This window comes from Parus major, chromosome 3 (genome assembly GCF_001522545.3).
Source record: "Parus major isolate Abel chromosome 3, Parus_major1.1, whole genome shotgun sequence".
Taxonomy (NCBI): Eukaryota; Metazoa; Chordata; class Aves; order Passeriformes; family Paridae; genus Parus; species Parus major.
The window spans coordinates 4,199,988-4,218,872 of NC_031770.1; the positions used below are offsets into that span (position 1 = coordinate 4,199,988).

The 18,885-nt window shown below is 43.3% G+C and overlaps 1 long non-coding RNA gene across 1 annotated transcript in view; it reads right to left on the reverse strand.

The window, feature by feature from the left end:
* Positions 1 to 15,790, reverse strand: part of LOC107201671 — an 80,072-nt gene extending 64,282 nt beyond the window's left edge. Inside the window, exon 1 of the long non-coding RNA XR_001520318.2 lies at positions 15,268 to 15,790. This is a non-coding gene — a long non-coding RNA (uncharacterized LOC107201671). The remainder of the gene's footprint in view (positions 1 to 15,267) is intronic.
* Positions 15,791 to 18,885: the final 3,095 nt, after the last annotated feature.

The window sequence follows — 18,885 nt, forward strand, 5'->3', positions numbered from 1 at the left end:
AGCTGTGGGTGCAGAAAAGCCTCCCCAGTTTCCAACTTTGGCATAAACAGGGATGGACACATTGTGGTGACAGTCTGTCCCTGCAGGACAACCTGCACCCCATCTCTGGCAGGCTGCTCTAGGTCTTGCAGGAGTCCTTTGAAATTGGAGGAATTTTTGTTCAGCACCTTTTTTCCAATTAAAAGTCTTCTTTCTGTTAATAAACATCAGACATGACAATATCTAAGATTGAGAGCCCTTCTTTACCCTTGGTAATAAAAATGTGGAGTCTGGAATTTTGGAATTTTTGATTTTTTTCAGAGTGTCTGTCTTTCTCAAACTCTACACAGGACCAGAAAACAATAAATTGAGTAGCAAAGCAAAGAGGAGTGAGGAGGGAAATAAAAACAGCCAAGAAAGCCTTCAAACTTCTCCAGTCCTGGATGCTGGCAATTGTGACAGACAAGGGCTTTTCAGAGCAAGTGCATGTTTCCAAGGTGGATCCCACAGCTCCATCCCAACTGTGTCCCCTCCAATCCTTGCCAGCCCTTGGCTTCCCTCCCCAACCCAGCTGGGCAGTTCTTCCCTGTCCACATTCCTCCTTTTTAGAAAGGACTTTAATTTATTTATTGAGTTAAACCTCACACTTTAAAATCTAATTTTTACATTAAGAACTGTTAGCATAAGCACACAAATGGTTTCTCCCTCACATGCAAGCCCTAAAACCTGTGAAATTGCCCAGAGTCCTCTGATATTCATTTTCTAACTGAATAAACTGAGACATGCCTCCTATGTTCACAACAGCTTTTGAAGCTCTTAATCTCAGGACTAAGAGTTTCACAAGGGTAAATCCTCTTGGCTCTGGAAAAACATCTCAGGGCTACACACATTTTTGGCAACACAGAAGTCGCTCTAATAGCCAGCTGCAGTTCTGAACCTGCCATCTGAGGGGAGGATAAAGACTTGGGTGTTGTTTAGTCTGGAGGAGAGGAAACTGAGGAATGCATGTGACAAAATGTCTTCCAATGTGTAGGGACTTCTAAGAAGAGAGGAATGATTAATTGTTCTTCATAGCCAGCGGAAAGAGGAGGAATCAGCATTAGCTCTAGCAAAGACAACTTAGGTCAGATATTAGAAAAACACTTCACCAATGGTGGTGAAATACTGGAACAAGCAACTTAGGAGTGTGGAATCTCCTTCACTGAAATTATGCAGACAAAATTTAGATAAATACCACTTTACAGGCAACCCAGAAATATGGAATTTCCTTTGCCGGAGTTTTAAAGAAAACATTAAGACAAATGTCTGGTAGGCATGGCTTAGCTACACTTGATCTGTTTCATCCAGCTCAACAACCTCCAAGGTTCTTTCCAGTCACTCCATGATTTACAGGGCAGTGGTAAATTCTCATATGATGGGTCCACCCACACCTCAACTGCACGAGACACTGAACACACACGCGCTTTGTGGAGAAGCTCCAAGGAGCTAAACGTTAAAAAAGGAAATGGAAAACAAAATTTCTCAAGTCTTGGTGTATGTAACAAATTAGCAGCAGACAGGTATCATCTCTGGAATCTTAGAACTCCCAGTGCAGTCACCCAGTCATTGGGTCACTTCCCATCATCTGGATGTAAAAGACCATCCCTCTTCAAAGCCTGTATTAGCCCTGATACCTTCTTCCTCTCATTCTCCCTTTGCTTAATGAAAGGAAGCACAGCTACTTGATGGCTGGAGTGCAATTAGCTGCATCCTGCTCAGCGTGGCTGAAGTTGTATATTTGCATTTTAATATTTTTCCTATTACAGACCTCCCTGTGCTCCCATAAAAAACACAGCCTCTAATCCCCTATTAACTGTATTTAGCAAACCTCAAGTGTTTCCTCCATTTGCAATCTGGCTGGGCTTCAGCCCTGAAGCAAATTTCAGGTGGCTGTGGTCTAAACATTAACTCTGGTCTGGAGCGATTTGAATTACAAACCAAACAGACTGTAAATGGAATCCTAAAGCACAGTCAGAGCTCAGTCTGGGAACCTGGCTTTGTGCTCCTGAGCCTGCAAACCTCCTCCTGCACTGCTCCTAGGGCAGTCCAAAAATGGGTCGTTACTCACAGAGAGGAAGCGCAGGTGTTACATTAAAGGACTGCAAAGGGAGCCATTTGGTACCAACAATATAGATTTATTACTCATAAATTTTTAAAATTTCCTTGTGTTTTGTGATTAAAAACACATCATACTTTGATTTCCTAACCACCTCCTGTGTTTTGCTTCCAAATTTTTGACAGCCAGTTAATTATGAAGTTTTCAACTTATTTGCCAAAGTCTACCGCACGCGCATTTGCTGCGTTGCAGCTAAAAGCATTCAGCCACAAATATCCCCCTTTTCTACAGCTGCAGCAGCTATGACATGATGCATTCTTTAATTATTCACATCCTCCAACAATACAGAAGCATCATCTGTTATGCAGGAGGCTTCAGCTTCTATCCTCATAAAAAAAACCCTAAAAAAACCCAAAGACCAAATTAAGCCTTAGTGCCTTGCTCAGACTGAAGACTTAAAGGAAAAACTGCAGGAAGTGGAAAAGGCCTGTGATTTTATCCACACAGCTGGCATTTTGTAGACTGCTTTTAATGGGATGCAAGAAGTGATCAGGTAGACCTTTAAATGACTAGACCTAAGGAAAGGTTTGAATAACAGAGTTATAATCGTTGGCAACAAATCATCTCTTGTGCTTTTTTGCAAGAAGGAAGCTGCTGATGTGTTAGAGTTGGGCACACTGGATGAGTGGATGTCTAGGACTCAAGAATGCATCTTAATAATTATGACAGGTGGAGCCAAAATCAATGGGACTTTTCCTGTACTGGAAACCAGGCATGTGCTTCAATTGCTTCCTGAAGCAGAGGCTGATGGCACAAAAGGACAAACATGTGCTGATACAAACTGCTGAACAACATTCTCCACTGCATCACAGACAGAGATAGCAGGACTTTACCAGCAGACCCAAGCTGTCATTGAGGTATTTTTTCTGTAGAAGGTTTATGTTACACAATAGTCAGTCTGTCTTTTTACAGAACAGGAAATATTTTCTTCAGAAAACAGGGAAGGGTATAATAGTCTTTTTTGAAAGATCCTTCTCTCTTCCTGTCTCAGCTGTAGCTATATGCTGGCTGCTTTTGGACAACCACTCATTAAAAGGTGTCCTACAGCATTTAAGTAACTCTGCATCTGAAAATTGCTAACCTTGAAGGATTTTCCATACCTGCATGAGGAATGCCTTAGGGAGATTGCTCCACAGACACTGCTTGTGGCCCAAGTCAATAGAAAGGAGCTTGATTTCTTTCAAGACGGACACAGGTAAAATAAAGCCTGTATCCTCGAGCAGTCCACACTCTAATGTCTAGCAAGTAAATAAATAAATCCTATTTGAATTACTTTGTTCCAGTAACTTCTTCCTGTATATGGCTGGCCTGCTCTTGTGGGCCTGGGACCAGAGCTTTCATCCAAACCTTTGTTCCTTTGTGCCCTCTGAACAGTCCCACTCATCAGCTACAACAATACTCCAAAATTGTTCTTTGGTATGTTTGACTGATGACAGTTTTTATTTCCCTATTTGAGGTAAGACTTGGATTAGCTAAATGTCCAAGTTCTTACACTAACATCCTAATGCAGGGGAAGGACAACATAAGGAAATATGGCTGGACATCACACAGAAGGGATGCAGGTATTTATGAATATTCATTTATGTTCCAAGCACTTCTTTCCCTCATTTGTCTTAATATCCTTGTTTTATGTGCTGTGAGCTTGCATTGCTCCTTGGGATGTTTTATTTGTGGGAATACAAACAAAGCACCTGTTTCCATGCCCAATGTGACTGAGCTAAGGTCTATGTCCATAAAAAATCTACTGGTTATTTGCCACTCCTTGCTCATTATTCCCTCAATGTCAGATGCCTAAATCTGACCTTGCATAGCTGGGAATTCCCACTTGCTATAAAATGGGAACACATGCCATGTGCATTTTCTATCCCAAAACACTATCCAGCAGTAAAGTACTGCTTTGCAACGTTTCAGAGTCAGCAAACCAAGTCACAGGAGCTGCCCTGTGTCTTCAAGACTTTTCCATATCTTCAGGCAGGTGAATGCCAGAGTGGAGAACAGCCTCTGCCTCCCAGCTCCACAAACTCAGTAAGGGACATGCCTGTCACCTCTCCAGCCTGTCTTTGTGAAGAGCCCACAGACACAGACCTAACTTACGCCTGGGAAATCAATGGGAAAGCTCAGGGCAGTGAAGCTGAACACATCTGAAAATCTTCCCATTCAACACACGAGAAATGGTCAATGCTGGTGAAAGATATAAGTGTGCCTTCTTCTCTGCCTGAGAAAATATTCTACAACAGAGAAAGCTGTCTGTTCAGTCTCATGAACTACCTCTGGTAAGAACTGCCTGGAGGCTGTGGTCCAGAAGGAGAGTTTAGATTTTCCATAAAGCAGGGAGGAGAAAAAAAGCTGACTGTTCTATGCCCTTGTTTCTGTGCCTCAGTGGTGAAGGCTTGCTGAGGCAGCCAGGCTGAATGCCCTGGCTCTGCTGGGCAGCTGAGACTCGGGGTTTTTGGAAAGGCCACATGGAGGAGGTCAGATCTGGAAAATGCCAGTGTCCAGCAGAGCTGGGCAACACGGCACCACGGAAAATAAAGGCACAAGGACATTTCCACAGCTGTGCCCCCAGCAAGGGCCTGGCACAACACAGCTCTGCACTTCCACAAAGACCTTGGCCTGGTTATGTTTCTGACCTCCTCTAAGAAGCGGAAGCCTTTCTGGCCTCTGCTCTAAGCAAAAATTGTTTCAGAAGAAGGAAACAGAATTCAAAGTGGTGCTGTCAAACACTTGATTAAATCTACATATGTCAATCATATCCCTTTTCACCATCCTGCCCCCACAGCCCCTGTGGTTTCTGGAACTAGCACATTCATCACTTCCATGCTGAATCCCACCACCAAGGAGCTGTGGATGCAGTGGAAACACTTCTGCGCAGCTTGCCCGGAGAGTCAGCTTCAGCCTGACTCTGCTGTTGTACAACCAAGGTGTACAGTGATATTCAGAGCCACAACACTGCTTTTTTTCTCCCTCCCTGTGGTTTCTGTGCTACAATTAATCTAATTTCTAGTGACCTGGCAAGAGAATGCTTTCCATGTAATTTGGCAACAACAGGTCGATGCGAAGCATTAGCTTCTACAAGCCAAGAACTGGATTTTCCCAGCATGGCTCCAGGTGCTAACAACAGGATGCAACGCGACCACCAACACCAAAGGCTCAGCAGTGAGAAGGTGTATTTTTAAACCATGGAAATAACAAGTTAAAGTAGGGCTTTGTTCTAGATTATTCCAGCTGGTTTAGGTCTTGGCATTGCAGCTAATCTCTAGACCCATGCTGATTTTGCTATAATTTAAAATGTTTTATAATTATTTCATAATCCATTATCCAAGTACAATTATTTTTAGCTTTGTCCTGGGTATGGAAGAGGACAAGTTTCAGTCAGAGGCCCAGCTGCAACAAAAGACCCAGGGGTACCAGGCACAGGGCAAGACACAGCCCTTTCCTCCAGCACCATGCAGGGAAGTTGCCTCTGTGCCCTCCACTTATAAAACATCATAAACTTATTACCCGAGTACAAACTGAAAAAAAAACAGCCCAGACTTTTAGTTTAGTTCTTTTTCTTGATGAATTAAGGTATAAATAATATTTGAACACATTCCCTAAATGTCTAATTCTTTATTCCTGGGACATGCACTTGAGAGGTTGTGTTTTATACTCATGTCTGAATATAATAGATTCCAAAATGGATTTCTTTCTACAGCTGTGCAAAGCTTAGGGATTTCAGGTCACAGCAGACTGTACAAATATTTCCTTCAGGTTCAGTTCTCTGTGCTATTGAATTCCCAATTTCTCTTCACATTTCAGGTTCAACCAAATACTGAAACTAATAACAAGCCCTTGATCATGCCAAAATACACCTTTATAAAAATAAAGGTGAATTTTTGCATTGTTTACCTCCACAACCACTAAAGGAAAGCTCCAGGTTCACCTAAATGAATGTGGGCAACTTAACAAAGCATTTTAGTGGTCATGACCAACATATTTGTACAAGTTTTACATAGTTTGGATTCCACTGTGATAATTATTACAAAACTCTTGGGTTTTTTCCCTCAGACTTGAAGAGAAGAACTCAACTTTTTCACCTCCCAGACACCCAAAAGAGTTGAGCCGATGCAGGCTGTCAGATATGGCAATGCCTTATAATGGGAATGTCCACTGAGGCAAAGAAATAACCAAGTCCCAGAGGCTTTTCCCAAATTCTCCCTCTGCCACAGTGACAGTATCAGTTTCAGCACAGCCATCAGCACATCCTATGGTCCAGCATAAATTGCATTGCCATTGAACATTCCAATTTATTGTCAATACTATTTACCTTGGACCATTTCTGCTCAACAAAACTTACTCTTAGGGAGGAAAAGGAAAAATGAAAACCAGCTATGGACATAATAGACCCCTTAAGTTCTTCTCCTACCCCCTCCATTTTCCTTCCACCCTCACACTCCTTCCCAGCCACCTAATACATCCAAAGTATTACACAGGTGTCTACTTAGATCTACTCAGATTTTCCAACTGACATGTCTTATATTCCAGCTGGAAAATCCTTTGGGTCTCAGTCATTTTTTCAAGAAAAACAAAAACCCTATTGGGAAATTAAAATAAAATCCTGTTGGTTACAATCAGCTGGCTGTTTAGTGGAAAGACATAAAAGCCTGAACAAGCACAGAGCACTGGAAAGAGATAACACTAGAGCCATTCAGCTGCTAACAGGATTCAGAGGAGCTCTGCAGGCTGTCACAATCCCCTCCATAGTTACAGCTCAAGTTGCCCAGGCTTTGATTGGCTGTCCCTGACATTTGGCCATAGATTCTACTGGCCTGCTCCTTCCATCCATGAAACTGATGGAAACTCTGCTTTTAAAGTGCTCTGCAACAGCACACAAAGCTCTGCAAAGATATGCATGGAAGCACTTCCAAAGTGGATACCAAGGCTGGGGAAGATAGAGCTTCAGCCTCCTCGTGGCCCACAGGGCTTTGTGAAGGATCCTGACAGCTACAGAACAGCCTCAATCACTGACAGCAGGAGATCCTGAAAATGAAGCACAGGGAGAGAGTTTGGATGGGAAAAGGTAAAAGGTTCAGCTTGGAAAGGAAGAGCAACCACACAGAGCTGGTATTACTGCCCTGAAATACTCCATGTCATCACAGAATAGTTTGAGTTTGAAGGGACCTCTGGAGATCACCCAGTCCAGCATCCCTTCCAAGGCAGGGGCACCTGGAGCAGGGGCACAGGAACGTGTCCAGGTGGGTTTGGGATGGCTCCAGAGAGGGAGACTCCACAGCCTCTGGGCAGCTCTTCAGTGCTCTGCCACCATCAATGTAAAGATGTTATTCCTCATGTTAAGGTGGAACTTCTTGTGTTTCAGTTCATGGCCACTGCTCCTCATCCTGTCACTGGGCACTGCTGAAAAGAGTCTGGCACCTTCCTTGGCACCTCTGAGATATTTACATGGATTCATGTGATCCCCTCTCAGTCTTCTGACTAAACAGGCCCAGTCTTTCCTTGAAAGTGAGATGCTCCAGATTTCTCATCATCTTTTTGACTCTATAGTGGATCCTCTCCAGAAGCTCCTTGTCTGTCTTATCCAGATCTTCAATTTGCACTCTTACTTTGACTGCAAAGGTATTTCCTGATCAATTCTTCTCCACAATGGCTCTCCACAGAACGTACACTTTCTATAATACTACAAGTGGTTTATTTAGGGTATTATGGACTCCTAATTTTAAGCAGCACCACTACGCTGGTATTCTGCAGTATGGATAACTCTCTTGGCAAAGGGATCTTCCCTCCTCACAGGAAACAGCTATTTCTAAAAAAAAATACTTTCAGGTAGAATAAATGAGCCTGTATTGAGAGGGTGTCTGTTATCTGTAGCAAAAGAAGAGCACAGTATTTGTGTTTGAATGAGACCTACAATTTTACACTCTTCTTGTTAAAAACAAGAAAATGGTTTGTTTGTTGTGTTGTTTTCTGGGAATTTTTTTTATGTACACTTAATTCATTTCAGTTCTTCAGTTAAAGACTACAGACTGTTTTAAAAGAACTGAACTTGGTAGGTTTTACAGGATGTTGTCATCTGGGCAACAGATCTAGGGCTTTGGATATTTACCAGATTATGAAGAATTAAAATCTGCCTCAGTGTTGGAACCACCCTGCCACAGACACCAAAAATGTGACCAGCAAGAGAGGTGTGTGGAACAAAAGTGGATGTGGCGTGTGGATTTAAAAGGTTTTGGCACCACTTTCAAGGTATGCAACAAATTTATGAAATTTGTTTTATTACCCACATTAATGGTGCTGCTGAGTGAACTACTGATTTATTTAGGTCCTCTCCAACAACTTTTCAAGAGTAAGTTCAGCTTTGAAATACAATAATACCTCAATAAATTAATTCCTTGTGTCAGAAATGAGGGAGGGAGCAAGGAAGCTGTCATGGGACAGGTGCTGATGTTTAAAAAATAAGACTAATTACTACAAAACACTGCCAAATGGAAAAGAAACCTTTAATTCATCTGGGAACTGGGCACAAAAACCTTGTGGACCGAGCACCATGACCAAAAATTAAGAAACCCAAACAATAACAATAATAATTATTCTTTGATTCCAGGTGAACATTGGTAGAATAGGATGCAAGAAATGCAGCACAGAGACTCTCAGAACTCTTGATTCAAGAGACCACCCTGATGCCCAAGCAGAAATTCCAAAAGGCTGATGAATCAGGACACTCCCCTGGGCCACTGACCCCATTTCAGCATAGTGGACCTGGTTTGATGTTTTGGCTAGGGAAGTTACACAGACATGAGCTCTTCACACACCCCTTGCCTTCAGATGAGAGTTCCTGACCAGCTTTATTTTCTAGTGTGGACCTGGCAAGCGTGAGATGAGGTACACGAAGACTGTATCCTGTACAGAGGTGTGAATAAGAAGGCAGGTCTGTAGATAAACTAAGTACATAAATTTATTTAAGTGCTGTAAAAAGGAGATAAGACCTCTTCATGGGATTTCAAGAGCATTTAGGTTTCTAAATCCTTCAGATTTGCATGAGAGCTGGGACTCAAAATCACTTCTGAGATGTCCACAGAGTCACATGTGCTTTACAAAAGCTCTGTTCTGCAGTGGTTGCCCCTAAGTCACACCAAGAATGAATCCAGCTCTCCCAAAGCCCAGCATAATATTTAAAGCCAGTTTACTTGTTGCTAAGATTTCATCCCTCCTTCCTTCCTTCCTTCCTTGAATTCAGCATGGAAACTTTGCAGCTTCCTGCTGGAAACCCCCACACTCCTGATGCTTCCTGGTTCAACACCAGCAAAGGGAATGTCAAGTGTTAGCCCACATCAGGACAAGGACATGGACATTCTAGTCCCATTCAACTTCTCAGATAAAATTCTTATTATCCTGCTTCAACCCACTGAAGCTTTGCCTTGACCTGTGCTGGTGCCAGGATTTCACAATTCCTGTTTTACCCCAAAAACAAAGGCTGTATCTCCAAGATTTATTATTTATTTTTTTTTTAACAGGCAGTAGAACAGCAGCAGTCACCACAAAGTTGGACATTTCACAGCCCACGGAAGGGGTCTGGCAGTAGCAGCTGGTGTTAACTGCAGAATTGCAGAGGGGCTACTTAACAGGAGCTACTTAGCCTGGCACTTCATGCACAGAGCTATTTCTGCCACAGACGCTGGAAAAATGTATTTGCCAACTAAAATAATCCAGGCAGGTCCCTTATGCCCAAGCAGAGCTAAGGAAAACAGCATCTAACATCTTCCACAGAGAATCACAAAACCAGAAAATATTTCTGACATCTGGGATACTCAGGGTGAAATTCCTGCCCTGTGGAAGTCAGCACCAAAATGCCCATTGAGTCAAAAAGGGCCAGGATTTCATTTTCAGATTCCACAAATAGTCTTAGACTCCTTTGGCTCAGGAAGAAGGACCAGGACGGCCAAGTAGGCAGCACAATCCGTTCCTGAGTAAGAAGAATAGGCCAAATTCAACAATACTGCAAGCCTCACTTACATCAGGCCTGGACCAAACCCAACGCCTTGTCTTGTTCTGCGGTGTTAAGCAACAGCTGCTCTTGGATTTGTGATCCTCATTCACAGCACTGCTACCGCAAATCCGGAGCAGGAAGCACAATCTTCCTAGATGGCTCTTATTCCAGGAGCAAGGAGTCACTGGGATGCCACTCAAGAGGGCACTTTAGGCTTAGAAGACAAGAAAAGTGCCAAGAAAACTTGTACTATGGAAAAATCTTGGTCAAGATATTACTTTTCCATAAACGAGTGCCAGGAGGTTTCATGTGGAAGCTGCGTTTCCTCCGGGGAATTTAAAACATTGCCTCTGCTGTCATCATTCTCTGGTGGTCTGCTTAATGAGGTGCTTCTGCCGACGGCATCCCAAAGCGCGCCGTTCCCATGGTGCAGAACCGTGGTCTGGGTCACGGATCCCCACGGTGCTGAGTCACCTCCTGTGTCACTGTCACCCTGCATGGCACTGCCCTGGGGCATGCAAATGCCTGCATCTCCCTTTCTGAGCAATCTCCACTGGCACAGGTCCGACAGGGCTCCACACACCAAGCAACCAAGAATGTGCAACAGTCCCCAACTGTTTTATCTTCCCAGCATCCAAAAGCACAGGAAAACCTGCTCCACACCAAAGCTGCTTCAAGAGATAGAATTCATCCAATCCTGCCAACACACCCACCAACATAACAGGGGAATCTCCTGGAACCCCACAGCTAAAATCCTGCAGCTGGAGAATCCCAGAATCTGCTCAGTTCAACGTGAACCTGGCCTAAAACAGCAGAGTCTATGGGGTTACTTCAGATTTCGTGGGTATGGTTGGGTATAGACTCTCACTTGACATCCCTAACGCAACTGGAAGTGAAGCAGAAATAGCTTTGGCCATACCAGAGAGCAAATGTCAGCTGGACACCACAGAAGTACATTAGAATGTCAAACACAGCTAAAATTATAGCAGATTCAGAAAAGGTTGGGAAGAATTAGACATAAATGACTGAAATGACCAGGACAATTTTCTGAAGTCTTCCTCTTGGAAAAGAATTACTATTTAAATTCTTGGGTAGTTTTTATTCTGCAGAGCAGTGCACAGAAACAATGGGCTCAGATAAAAATAATCAGGTACATTTTTATTATATTTAGATAACATAATACTCCTGAAATAACTCTCACATTAACAGAAAACCTCCTGGCTCTGGTGGTGTTATTTTAACCTACATCACAGAAAAGATGCTGAAGATTTTTTCTAATATGAGATAAAAGCAAACAAGATAAAATATTTGGCTTTGGCTTTTTCTGCCTTTTCCTTAGGGATCAGCCAAGATTATTTGTGTGCTGGACAAAGGGATGCCAACCCTGATGCTTACTTTGTTGATATTTTTCCATAATACTTGGAAACAACAAGGATAGTCTTGTGAAATATAACTTTATTTCCCAGCTTGGCACAGCATCCCTGTGCCAGACATGGATTGTCCTCTCCATTCTGCTTCCATCCCAAGGCTCTGATTAATGTTCCTGTTCTCTCTCTATGATCCATTTTAACCACATGTTTGGGAAGTGGGACTAGATGTCACTGAGTTCACCATGGAAACCTCATTTTCAGACAAAGTTTCTGACTCCTGCTGGAAAATGTGTCACAACCATCACAAACAACAAGCATCAAAGGAAAACATTAGAGGCATCCCAAATTTGGCTACACAAGTCCAGCTTTGTTTCTAGAAACCAGGAATGTGTGTTCTCCTTTGGAAGCTGCAACAAGGTGCAGTGTGGTCAGGTTGGCATCACCTGCAGAATTAGGTATCTTTCAAAATGATCTGCTGATGGTAAGGGGGAGAAACACAATGTCAGCAGAGACAGCTTTGCAGAGAACAGCCATGCCTGATTCCCCAGCACCTTTACTACCCACAGTGACCACAACGTCAATTTGGTCATTTCTCCATGTGGCTGAAGCCAGAGGCTCAGGCAGACTGAACTGGGCCATTGGTGTTACAGCAGCACAAAATGACAAAATATTCCAGCAAAGCCCAAATCCAGGCCACTGCCAGGGGTGGGACAGCAAAGTCCAGGAAGGTCTTTCCTTGATAACTACTCTTACCTGTGACTAAATAGTTACAGAGATGCCCTTCTGTCCCTTTGAACCCACCACCTGCTCCAGCTCACACCTCAGTTGTGAAGTCTCCTTGAACAGTCTCTGTCAACCAACCACACCGTGAACATCCCCATCAAAGACATCCTGCTCCTCCCCTGCTCCACAGAGCCTTATCAAAGATATTCCAACGCTCCCAGGAGCTCCACACATCAGTACAAGCCTGAGGGCACGCAGGAGGCTCTGCCTGGAGCTGGCTCCCAGCTGGCTTCGAGGTTTTGCTGTGCTTCAGATAAGCATTCAACTATTCAGGTGCTTATAATAATGAACCTCCAAAACATGTTGGGGTTCACCCATCTCCACACATGACCATCTATACACAGTGCACAGAAACCTGCCAGCGTTAGCAGTGAGCGCGCAGGACCTGACTTGCTGCAAACATTGGTTGACATTTCCCTTTCTTAGCCACTGAGGAAACCAGCTCTTCAGGAAAAAATCTCCTCTTTGGAATAATTAATTCATGCAGTCCTGCAATATTGTTGTGCAGGTTCTAATCAAACCCTTTTATTTTATCTTAACTAACAGAGCTAAACTATAAACTCCAGCTGCCTGTACCCTGAAGAGAAGTGTTCAGAAAGTCAATAGCTAAAGAAAATTAGTGCATGCTCTTATTGCTAATTTTAACAAAAAACAAAACAAAACAAAAAAAAAACAAGCAGTGTTTTTAAAAGTACATTAAGATTAATTTCAAAATACATTGTTTGCTAAACACATATAATTCTGTTTCTGTCAACTGGTCTCATAAGGATAAATCACACATGCCTTTCTGGTTACCCTGGAAAAAAAAACCAACACAAAACACTTCTGAATCTGTGGGTGGTTTCTCACCAGTGAGGGAGAGACATCAGTGCTCACAGATCCGGAATCGCTGCCCTCTTGCAAGCGTGGTGGGTTCTGTTTTTTCCAGCCTCGGCCTTTGGGTCTGAGAGTTACCGAGGATTTTCCATCCTGACTTTTGGTTCAAATCAAGTCCAGATGGTACCACTCAGAGTCAGCATTATCTGGAGTCTTTTCAGTGGCTGGTAGAGCTAAAAATGTTTTGAGGTTAGGAGGGGTCAATCTGATATCCTGAACAAGAGGAGCTCACCCCACCATTTTTGTACCAAACCCATGCCAGACAGCTGAGCCACAGAAGAGCTTTGAAAAACACATCCAATCTTGTCTGAAAGACCATCAGGGCAGCTGGACAGATGCAGATTACCAGATCCAGTAAACTACATTTGCACTGTCCGGTATCAATATTACAAAACAGCCCTGCTGTGAAGGTCAGGGTCGGTCCCTTTCTTCCCAACTTCCTAAGATACAGGTGCACATAAGGGAGACCAAAGAAAAATATTAGAATAAAATGTTAAAGCTGTTTCTAGAAATCAAAAATAAATCCCAGTTTCTTAAAGTATGTATGCTGCAATTTTATTTTCCTATGTATTTTCCTTTTCTCAGCTAAAGCAAATTCCATTCTTATTATTTCCTACTTTTTCAGCTCTATTCTTCAGGGACTTTTTACTTTATTTCGAACAGCTCTGAGGTTTTGTACAGTCTGACAGTGCTGAAAGATACAAGATTTCTTTTGTGCCTTGTGTTTACCTCTTTGGCTTTTGCAAAATTTGGTAAGCCTTGAAAACTACAGAATAATAAAAGCAAAAATAGGTTGTGATTCCATTTGGAAACTGGAATATCAGACTCACCTGAACAGGCACAGGCATTTATAACACCAAGCTATTTTTCCTTCAGCATAGCCAAAATCCATCAGGAAAGGGGAAGGAGAGATTATTTCCCTTCCCTTTTGTAAGCACCCTACTTAGCTCAAGCTTTTGTAAACCATGGAATATTGTAGTGATTTATTCACAAATGGTTTCAGAAGTCACAGAGATGACCAGGAAAACTAGACAGATTGCTTTCCTGGATGCTGTGTTCCACCAGCCTGGCTAAATAAAGGAATTCTGATCCAGTTATTACAATAATGGCTGTAGGCAGCAAACCAGAAAACTCTGGTACACCAGTGACTGACCCAAGGCGTCCCCTGAAGCACCAGCTGCTGCGGCTCTGTGCCACAAGAATCCTGAGATGAGAAGCTGCAGATTCTGCAACCTGAGCACCCAAACTGCCCAGCTCACAGATGTACTCATTACTAACTCAAACATTCACCTTTAAAATCTGCTCTCAGTCACATCCTGCCAAAAATGCTCTCTTCCAAGACTTCATTCTTCTTGTTCCTATGGGCCACTCTTTTCCACATAAGAGCCACCTCCAACCTTTTTAACTGGGTTCTATCCCATCTCTGGGGTCTGTGCCCTCAAATCAGCCTGCTGCTCAAGTAGGTGCTGAACTTTCAACACAAAGATCATCTTCCTGAAGTCATCTATCCAATGTTCAACATTTGTACTAAGAAATTTAAGCACATTCCAAGGACCATGTGAAGTCATAGCCTGAGATGTAGGACACACTTCTAGCCACAGTGCCCTTTAGCTGCAGTCATGTAGCTGCAAATCAGAGAGCACCAGATCATCCTCCTCAGTTAATTCACTCTTAGTAGCACTATCCATTGTGGAGAGATTTAATTCCATCACAATCTACATTCTCAGAGAAACATATCCCTCCAACAGGAAATTAAGGAAATTCAGGATATTTACTTATCAAAAAACAGTAAAAATCTTAATTTTGGCGTGAAGCATTTCCTTCCTTATCATAGCAGAAGATTTAAGAACATACGTGATTTTCAGCACATGCACAGTCCTCATGACACGATGCTTAAATCACTACACTTGCTTAAATGTACTTATGAATTAATATCAGGATAAAAATTCATTCTGAGTGGAAATTCGGCAGAGACAATTGTTGAGGGTTAGGATTTTTCCTTTTCTTTCTTTCTCCCATAGAATTTTGTCCCATCTGTTGCTAAGAGATGATAACGACTGGGACTTAAGAGCGACATAGGAAATGGCCAAGGTGTGGAAAGGGTGCAGATGGCTCTCTCTTACCTGAGGGGTTTTCTCTTTGGAACAGCAGAGATACCCGAGATTTTGGCCGGGTGGTGAGGGGCTGGGCTCGGCTCCTCTCGCTGTCGGCATCAGAGAGAATGGTCGAGCTGTTTCTTACTGTGGGGAGAATTCACAGCCACTGCCGGAGCCCAGCCCTGTCCCGCTTCTTCCTTACCCTGAGTGAGGCTCTGCTCGTAGGAGTGGCCGATGCACTGGGCCACTATTAACACCTGGCCTCATGGAAAGGACCCTAACCATCTGCTCAGGTGCCTCAGGGCAAAACCCAGGGCCCTCAGAGCCCTCCCCTCCCAGGGAGCCTCTCCCGGGCCTGTTCGGGAGCCGGGCTGCTGCTGCCCAGCCCCGCCGCTTCTCCGCCACCGCTCAGGGTTTTTGGCTACACCGTAACCTCAGCCCCCCTGCCTGCCGGGATACCCCCAGCGCTCCCGCTAAGGGTGCAGAGTTTCTGCTACATTTCCACTGCTCCTCTGGGCTCTGCCCGCCGCCGCCATTCCAGCCGCTCCCTTCGCCCTCCAGCCCGCCCGCCATGGCCGCCTGAGGGAGCCGAGCTGGCGGCACAGCGCCCCCTGGCGGCGCGGGGAACCATCGCCCCCGCCCCGCCCGGCCGGGAGCCGGCAGCGCCCCTGGCGGCTGCGAGCGGAACTGCAGCGAGGGGAAAGCGGCCGCGGGCGGGAGCGGCGGGGCTGGGGCTCCGCTCTGCCTGGGGCTGCTGCCCCTGCGCTCTGCTCGCCTTGGATACGTGCTAGGAGAGAACTGGCATTGCTCTTCCCGAACCTCTGCCTCACAGCCCCCTGCATTTCGGAGTTAGAATAATTCCGAGGGAAGGGAGACACATTTCCCATTCCAAGGGAGGTTCCTGCCTTCCCTGGCAGACACATCTTTCAAACCAAGACAACAATACAAACCTGGAAACCAATTTCTGAATATATTTTGAAAAAATTCAGCTATATTTGACTTTTCCAGAACATACAAAGATTTAGTTAAGAGATTTCAAGCTTTTTCTGCTCTTGGTTCTCCTGTATTTCAAATAAGCTTTGTTTTCCCAAACCAGAATTTGTTCAGTGATTAATTGAATACTAAGGGTTTTCCGAGTTTGAAAAAAAGCTATAAAAATAAGCAAACAAACAGATCACCCTTATAGCATCTCTGGGCTTTTGGTGAAACCAAAGCAGGCTGTGATGGAAATTCTGTCAGTCCTGACTCATTATATATCCACTTATTTGTTTGTCAGGACAAATTCACAGTCCGGAGCACCACTGGAGTTGCTCCAAACAGGAATCACCAAACTTGAGAGAAGGCTTGGCTCAGCAGTGTGAGGGGCAAGAGGCATGGGACTAAAGGCAGGAAAACTGCAGGAGAGCACATCCCAGCTGAGATCCCCACTTATCTGACACGATCTTTCCTTGGGTGATACGTTCACTTCTGTTGGCTGCCTCTGCCATTGGTTGAACTCTTGTTCATCAGGGTTTAACTGAACTCATTAAACTTGAGGAGACATTTGAGAGCAATGTAATTGATTCTGAAGGAATCACCATCCGTGGTGGAAAAGCTGAAGGCAGAAAGCAACTCCCCTTGGACACAGCTCGGAGAACAGGCTGAGTCGGCAATTCTCCTGTGCTCTAAAGACTTCCCCTACCTTCAGGCACTAATTTGTCTGAGGACTTTTGTAAGGCTTTTGCTAAAGAGAACCAGAAAGGCTATGAAAATGTGCTTTACTGGTAACACTTTCCATCTGTTCCCTGGGAGGCAATGGGCAGGGAATGGTGTGTTTGGAAACACCCCAAACGAAAGCGCTGGGGCTGTCAGGTCTGCCCAGGGTTTTTAAAAGTGAAGCTGTCAGTGACTTCACTGAGGGGGCAAAATTTAAACTCCTATCCCTCAGAAAATGTGATTTCCTTGCTTTTTATCTTACACTTGGCTTTCAGGGCTTCAAGCAAGAGTTTTCAGAGAAGATGTCTATGACAAATGAATAAGCAATGCTGTAGGTGCAATATTCCTACCTGTTCCTCAGAGGAGCATCATGGTACAGTGCTGGATGCAAGAATTGCTTTGGGTTGGTGGCTTTTTGGTGGGTTGTTTCAGAGTTTGATTGGTTGGTTGCTGTGAGGGTTTTGTTTTGATTTTGTTTGTTTGGGGTTTTTTGTTTGTTTGGGGTTTTTTGGTGTTGTTTTTATTTATTTATTCATTTCAGTGATACACCAGTCTCTCCTCTCATTCACAGCACCATCTGCATGGAATAACTTTTAAAATCAGCCAGATCATCATCTTGGGGGAAAAAAAAGGCCAAACTCACAAAATAAACAAAAATATAGCATTTAAGAAAAACCAATCCCAGCCAACCAAGAAAAAAAAACACCACCAAACAAAACAATGTCAATGGCACTCTTCATTTTAGCATGGATATGTCATTCCATTTCTATTTTTATCCTGTTAGAGCTGATCAAACTTTTGTAAATTTTGAAATTTTACCTTATTTTTAGATTCCGGCAATCAAGGACTGCTTCCAAAAGATCTTCAGGGAAAATAAAAGCACTCAGTAGCAATAACTCATGGAGCTGAGACTTCATTCCAGAAGCAGGAAAGTTAAGGACAACAGAGGTATTCCTGTAGTTCCTATACTTAACAGAAGTATTTTGCTCAGATTAATCTGTGTTTTATTGGCTATGTAACCTTATTTTTATTCCCTATTACACTTTTTCCCAAAGTTTAAAAATATATTTATTATTGTAAATCTTCAGCCACTATCAAATATCCACAGCAAAGAAATGAGACCATTAGTTCCATTTCAGTTCTCTGTTCCAAATTCACAAGTTTTTATCTTAACTGGCTGACTATTCAAGCCACATTCTTAACCTTTGCTGACAACAAATGAGCCAAATCATATGGCATATACCTAAGGAGCTGTTCAAAAGAAAACTAACATACACAGTCTTACACCCAAAAGGTAAGGAAGTGCAGAAAGTCAAAGCTACACCACATCTTGCAGTAGCTGTACCTTAAACTAAAGCCATTTATAATGCCAAACTATGCTTGAAACATATGTCTCAGAAATATATTCAGTTTCTATATCATAATATTTTAGCCAGTCTTTACCAGACAGAAACCATGGGAGGAACTAGCTTGAACTAAGCAATGTTTTTACTAGGAGCCAGCCCTCCGGCAAGGTGAAGATATAACACCGTGTTTCGCAAAGTTAATTCAGTTTGATGCTCAATACAGACAAGATTTTCTTTTCTGCTCGGGGAGATTGGCACAGCATGAGCCACTGGTTCTGTTTTCAACTTGTAGTTGAAACACTGAAGGTCTTTAATGCAGCAATGAAGAACAAATCACAAAGGAAAAGCAGTTGACCTTGGAGAGATTTAGAGAAAAGAAACTTGAAGTGGTCTGTGCTAATAGCCAGGATTGGCAAGAATCTGAGTCCACAAAATATTTGCTTAAAAGTGGTTTGGGTTGAATTTATTTTTTTTCCTTGATTTGTAAAATCAGTGAGTGAAAGGAACAGCAGACTAGAGAAGACAATGTCCTGCAAACCTCAAACAGCCAAGTATGGACTCAAATCGAAGAGAATCCTCAAAAATTTATCACATATCCTCCAAG